The sequence below is a fragment of the Diospyros lotus genome, chromosome 5, assembly GCF_014633365.1.
Source record: "Diospyros lotus cultivar Yz01 chromosome 5, ASM1463336v1, whole genome shotgun sequence".
NCBI lineage: Eukaryota > Viridiplantae > Streptophyta > Magnoliopsida > Ericales > Ebenaceae > Diospyros > Diospyros lotus.
Genome location: NC_068342.1, coordinates 35,981,360 through 35,987,786, shown reverse-complemented (window position 1 = coordinate 35,987,786; position 6,427 = coordinate 35,981,360).

Sequence of the window (6,427 nt, the reverse complement as noted above, 5' to 3'; positions counted from 1 at the left end):
TTTTTGTATCCTGAAGAGGTTTCTAGAGACTTCCTCATTGGGTTTGCCACAATCATACGACTATTCAAGTTTTTCGATTTTTCCCCTAATACTTCAGCACATGTATGTGAAATGAATGAATGACTTGCGCCTGAATCTATCAAAACATGCATAGGAATACCAGATAATAACATGGTACCTTTGATTACTGTTGGGTCTTTTGCTGCATCTTACTGAGTTGGGATAGTCCTTTGATTACTCATCAGTCGCGGCTTGGGATAGTCCTTTGCAAAATAACCCATCTGCTGACAATTGAAACAAGTGATTCCTCTCTTTGGATAGTTCTGGTTGAGATGTCCCATTTCTCTACAATTGTAGCAACCTTTCGTTCCAAGCCGACACGGCCTTCCAGGGTGTTGTTTCTGGTATCTTGTGCACGGAGTACCAGGCTTGAACTTCAGTCTCTGGAGATCCAGCTTCTTGCTTGCTTTATGACTGCTCCCTTGCTGACTTTCTCCTTGGATAGTTTCGATCTGGCTTAGGTTAGCCTCAGTGGTAAAGGCTTGCAACACCATTTCTGTATAAGACTGAATACTTATACTGCTCAAGGCCTTCTGAAGCCTCAAATTCAGTCCCCCCAAGAATTTATGAGCTTTGATCCTTTCATCCCCTTCATAGATGGGCATGTACCTGATCAATCGACTAAAAGCATCCTCGTACTGGGTGACAATCATGTCCCCGGTTTGCCTCAACTCCATAAATTCTCTCTTTTTCTTCATTCTTAGATTTAGGGAAAGTACTTCTCATTGAAGAGTTCCTTGAATCGCTCCCAAGTAATGTATGGTGCCCTAGCTCGAGGGGTCATTGCTCTCTTGACTCCTTTCCACCATCTGTCTGCCTCATCTTGCAGCATGAATGTGGCACATTTGACTTTCTCTTCTTCTCCACAATGTAAGTGGTCTAGCAGCTTTTCCGTTTGCTCGATCCAGAAGTCCCCTTCGCTGGGGTCTGCGCCAAGTTTCTCTTGAAAGATGGAAGGGTTCTGTCGACGGTAGAGGTCGAGCATGTTGACCGTATAGCCGTCCCAGGAGTGAGCCCCTTGTATAAATCCCACCATACTTCCCAGTATTCGTTCCATTTGATCCAGTTGACTGCTCCCAGTCTCCTGGCTAGAGTCTCCTTCCGGGTATCCACTTGCGTTTCCTTCCGTATTGCCAGCTTGCTGGTTGGGTGTTCTAGGTCCTACTGTTAACCTCCTTTGAGTGTTCACCATCTGAAAAGAAAGTAGCGTACTGGATTAGATAACGGGGTCTTGTCATTCGATAAGGTAAATCCTTTATTAATTCTACAGATATTATACATTCGATTGCAAAATGTCATAGGTACACACTACATAAGTCGCGTAGATCATAGACAACACACTATACAAGTCACGTAGATAGTTAGAGCATTTCTTGGCTAGATCTACTTTGGTCCAGATGACCTCCATATCCAAACGTTCTTCTCGTCTTCGGACTCGTATGGTGGTGCCTCGGGATCGTCCATCACTTCTTCAATCTCTTCCTCGTCCTCGGAGTCCGTGTCCTCGAACTTGAGAAGGTCATCTTCGACCCAGAACATAGGTATGTTGTCTTCTTCTTCAGCTTCAATCGGATCTCCCATCTCTCCTGCTTCTCTTGGCTCGATCGGGTTCTCCATATCTTCTTCCTCTTCCTCCTCGAGCGGGTCCCCCATTTCTTCGTCGAGCTCATCCGCTAGCACCGGCTCGTATAACTCCACTAGTAGCTCACGAATCCGTGCACAGTAAAGACAAAATTCAGGGAACTGCTCGCCCTATCAAACCCAATATGCGAAGTCCTGCAGGTCACCTTCCAAAACACCGACCATCATGTTTATCTGGAGCTGGACTAGATTAGGCCAGAGTCGATAACTCGGGGGTACGTCGTCAAGGATTTCTTCCATTTGGACTACGTGTTCCATGATACCCTCATTTGGTTCCGGGATCCGGTTCTCCAGACGATGTGCCCAATGATCAACTAAGACCTGCTCTGAGAAGTTTCCAGCCATCCTGTCATCATAACTTCCATTAGTACCCCTAACTGTCCCCGAGTTGGTACTCCTAACCTTCTTAGATCCTCGATATAAGTGCTAAGTTTTTCTTTATAGGTATTCTACTTGGTTGAGCCCAGATACCAACTGTAACACCCCACTTGCCCTGGGCGTGTTATGCCTTAGGAAATTTGGGTCTTATTTTTTTTTTTAATTACATTACTCCCGAAATTCCCTAAGATCTATCTAGTGCTTGACGAAATATTTTATACACTAGAAATAAATACAATCGTATAAAGCGGAAGCTGAATCGAACCTGTTCATGGCATTATATATATAAATAACTGAACATGGCATTCATTACAAAGTTAATACATAGGCTTCTGAAAATAAATTAAAACGTACATAATTCTTGAACTATTAATATTACAACATAACATGGCACATTTACTCGTTTCTTGACGTCTCGCGTCACTACACATCCTCAACCTCTGTATCATCACTGCAAATCCCGACTGGAACATCAAATGTTCCAAGGGCGAACCCAAGTTAGATGATGAACCATCCAATTAAAGGTACATAATGCTATGTCATGTGTGTATGCAATGTCTTTCCTCGTAAGTGTCAACTACACCCCTCATGCTATCTACCATTTTTGCGGCCACCTCTTTCGAAGCCAGGGTGTATGGGTGCACCCTTAGTAAAGCAGCGGTGCCAGTTCGTACTCCATATGGCCTCAAATGCGTGTGATCAACGATATCAACGTGTATTTATGCATTTCATAATCATGTCATGGATGCAGTCTACGTGTTGGGTACATATCATAGTATGTCAATATGATGAAAGCATTATCGAAGATAAACATTTATAATCATACTAAGCTTGAAACGGTACACTTACTACTAAGTTGCCTCAAAAAGCGTGTCAACCTCGAAAATCGTGTCGAGCGACTAATTTCTCAATCTTCTTACCCTCAAGGACTCCTAAAACATTAAATTTATTTTTCAAAATAGTACTTTACTATTTTTCATATTTTCTACAATTTCTCTTTATTTCTAAGCCTTATTTCTTCAAAATTACATAATAATTATCTAGACTTTCATATTATCCAAATTCTTTTTACTAATATTCCTTAAATAATATTTCTAGCATTCTGGAATTTTCTTGAAATTTTTCAAATTAAATTCCTATTTTTTCCTTATTTCCATAATAGAAAAGCTATTTAAATAAATGACTAATTTAGCATTTTCCATAATATTTTTCACAAAACAAGACATAAACAATATTCCAGATTTAATAAATATTTTTGCAAAATTTTATTTCTTTTATTTTTTTTTTTCTTTCTTTTCTTTCTTTTCTTTTCTTTTCTTTCTAGCGGACGCGTGGAAGGCACGCGCCTTCTTCCCACTCGTGGGCGCGTGCAGCCACACGCCCGTCTAGTTCGTCTTCTCCGGTGGCCTGCTCGCCGCCAGCGACGCTGCTGAGCATCAAAGCTTCGAAAGAAACTTCTCCTCCCCTCAATATCGACCTCCCAAACCCGATTATAGCCTTAAAATCAAGAAAAAAACAACACGAAGTACCTCGATTTAGCGTTTGAAGGCGCGGCTCTGGTGAAGTCGCGATTTTTCGACGAGACTTGGATCTCCTTCTTTACTGCTCCATTAGCCACCAAATTCACCAGAAAGCTTGCCCACGATGCGATGACCAAAACCCCACTTTTAAATCTCTCAAACACTCCCCCAATCGACTGATCTATGAAGTAAAAATTTTCAGATGAATGAGGCTGCTCGTTCGCGGCTATTTATAGCCAAAACTCGGCGTGTCTTGTCCCATCGCGAATGCCACGCGTCCTAGAAGTCATTCCCGACGGCCATTCTTCATTAAATGCCCCCCATCTCCCTGATTTTGCTTGTTGCAGGCGCGGCCAGAGCATGGAGCGCACCTACTCTGATTTTCAGATCTTCTGATTTTTTTATTTTTTTTACAGATATATACATATACATATTCATAACATACATATATACATATAAAAAAAATCATAATACATTTATAAAATTTCTGGTACATAAGTATACTATATATTTTATACGATGATTTAAACTAAATAAATTAATTACATGCAACTAAAAATAATTAATTTATACTTACCCTTAGAATTCTAATAAACACTAAAATTTCGATTTACTATTTACGATGTCTAAGGGTATTACAACTCTGCTAAGCGTCTGATGGCGTTTTGTTTTCTTTCTGGACGCGACGTGTGGTGCAGTATAAAGGGTGTGTCTCCTCTCTTCTAGGTTTTTCATCGTTTCTTCTTCCTTGTTAGAGGTGTACTATTTTCCAAGCCTTTCTTCCCACTCGTTCCCTACGAGTAGTGGCGATTCCCTATTTTAGTAGGAAAATGTCGAAGGCTATCTTTGATGGATAGCGAGAGAACATTAGCGACAGCGACGAAGGAGGGCCCCCTATTGTTATGCCAGTTCTTCCGACCGTTTCTGACGTCCATCCGTCGTTGCCTTCCGAAGGACTTGCTACCGGTGAAGGGTGATTGTCGATTGGGAAGAAGTGGCCAGGGCGACGGCAGAAGGATCGGATATGCACACCTGATTGATGTTGGAGGCTATTAGGGCTCAAATGTTGGAGGTCGCGGACGAGTATTTGGAGGGTTACGAGGAAGCCTTACTCCACATTTATACCTTGTTCCCTGGTTTAGACCTACAGCCTTGTAAGTCATATATGAGGGTGGAAGGTGGTAGACTTGTTGACCCGATTGAAGAGGTGCATGCTGGGACTTCAAGGGGGACTTTTGGGGTGGACCGAGCTGAGGAAGGTGCTACTAACGATGCTAGACCTTCAGCAGAGTTGGGCTAGTTTGCTACTTTTCTTTTGATAGTAGCGTAGGTTTTTTCCCGTTTTCTTGATAACCCGATTTTGTCAGGGCTTGTGATGTTGTGACCTACTTTTGTTACCTTTTAACTTGCTACTCGTAATGAAATGTCCAATTGATTTTCTTTTTCGTAAGGCGCCTTTTTTGTTTTCTTTCTAGTATGTGTTGTATTCTCCCAACCGAACTGGGTCCCTTGAGCGCTGACGTAGTGATTTCTGAGTTTAAGTGTCGGCTGGTGCCCGGGCTTAGAATTTGGGGAGAACATCTTTTTTATGTAAACCCTAGATTTTGGCAGAGGTTTGGGGAAACTGTGCTTGTAGCACGATCTTCGAGGTTATAGATGAGGCAACGTTTCAACAGCACTGAGTGCGTTACTTTAGCGAGACACTTCGTCTTTTGGGTGTCTCTATCAACATGTGCAAGGCATCGATTGGTCGTGGTGAAAGTGGCCCTTCGTTTTTCGAGGCGAGGATATGACCATATTAATGGCATAATTTTTCGGAGGCTAACCGCATTTAATTTATCGGGGACAGTGAGGATCTTCTTACTATCAGGTGATTAGGCTTATAAAAGGGGGAAGGGAAGCCCTCGGCTTCTTTCCATGCTATCTTTGCTCGTTTGCGTCCTAACTCTGGGAGACTTAGGGAAATGGGGTTGGTGTTTCACGGTGGAGGTTTTTCATCTGGGTAGGGTGTTTCTGCTAGTGATCCCTTGGGTAGCGTCTATCCGGGCAGTGTTGCGGGGGCCGAGAGGTCTAATGTTCGGTGCGTCTGGGCGAGAGCAGTACTAGGATGGGTGAGGCACACCGTATCTAGAATAGGTAATGTGGCTTTCTTGGGGTTTTTCTCCAGCGGAGGTATCGCACTCCGGCGTCTGAGACCTTAGATCTCTAATGTCAACATTATCAAGCTGGAAGGGGAAGCCGTTTGCCAGCTCCAAGGTCGAAAGTAGGAAATGTTGGGGTCACCTAGGCGTCGAGTCGTCCTAGATTTTCTTCAGGAGCAGCTGTCGTGCTGGAGAAATCTGACCCCTTTGAAGGCAGGATGTCAAGCAATACAAAAGGGTTCCGGCCCTTCCTAAATAGCTTATAGGGAAAGCAATTACTAATGACTTATAGAAGTGCATTCTACAGCGGCCGCTGCTTGGCCTTATTTTACTCGTTTTCTTGTCTTCTATTGAGTCTCCAAGCATTTGTGTTGTGTGGTAGTTGTAGCATGATAGGCAAGTGTAACGTAAAATTATTATAGATATGAAGCTTGTAATTAGATATAATTCTCGTAATGAAATGTACATGTCTTATAGGTACCTTGTTTTCTGTTGTGTCTTATATGCTCTTTTGGTGATAGCGTCTTTTAGCTTTCCTGGTTGTGCCTTGATATAAAGTACTATGGGATTGGGTTAGTATAGCTTCGAGGTCCTATGCGCATGTCTGATACAAGGCGTGGATAGATAGGGTCGAGGCGAGCTCGAGGCGCCTAGAGCAATGACGGGGCTATGCTCGAGGTCCGCGCG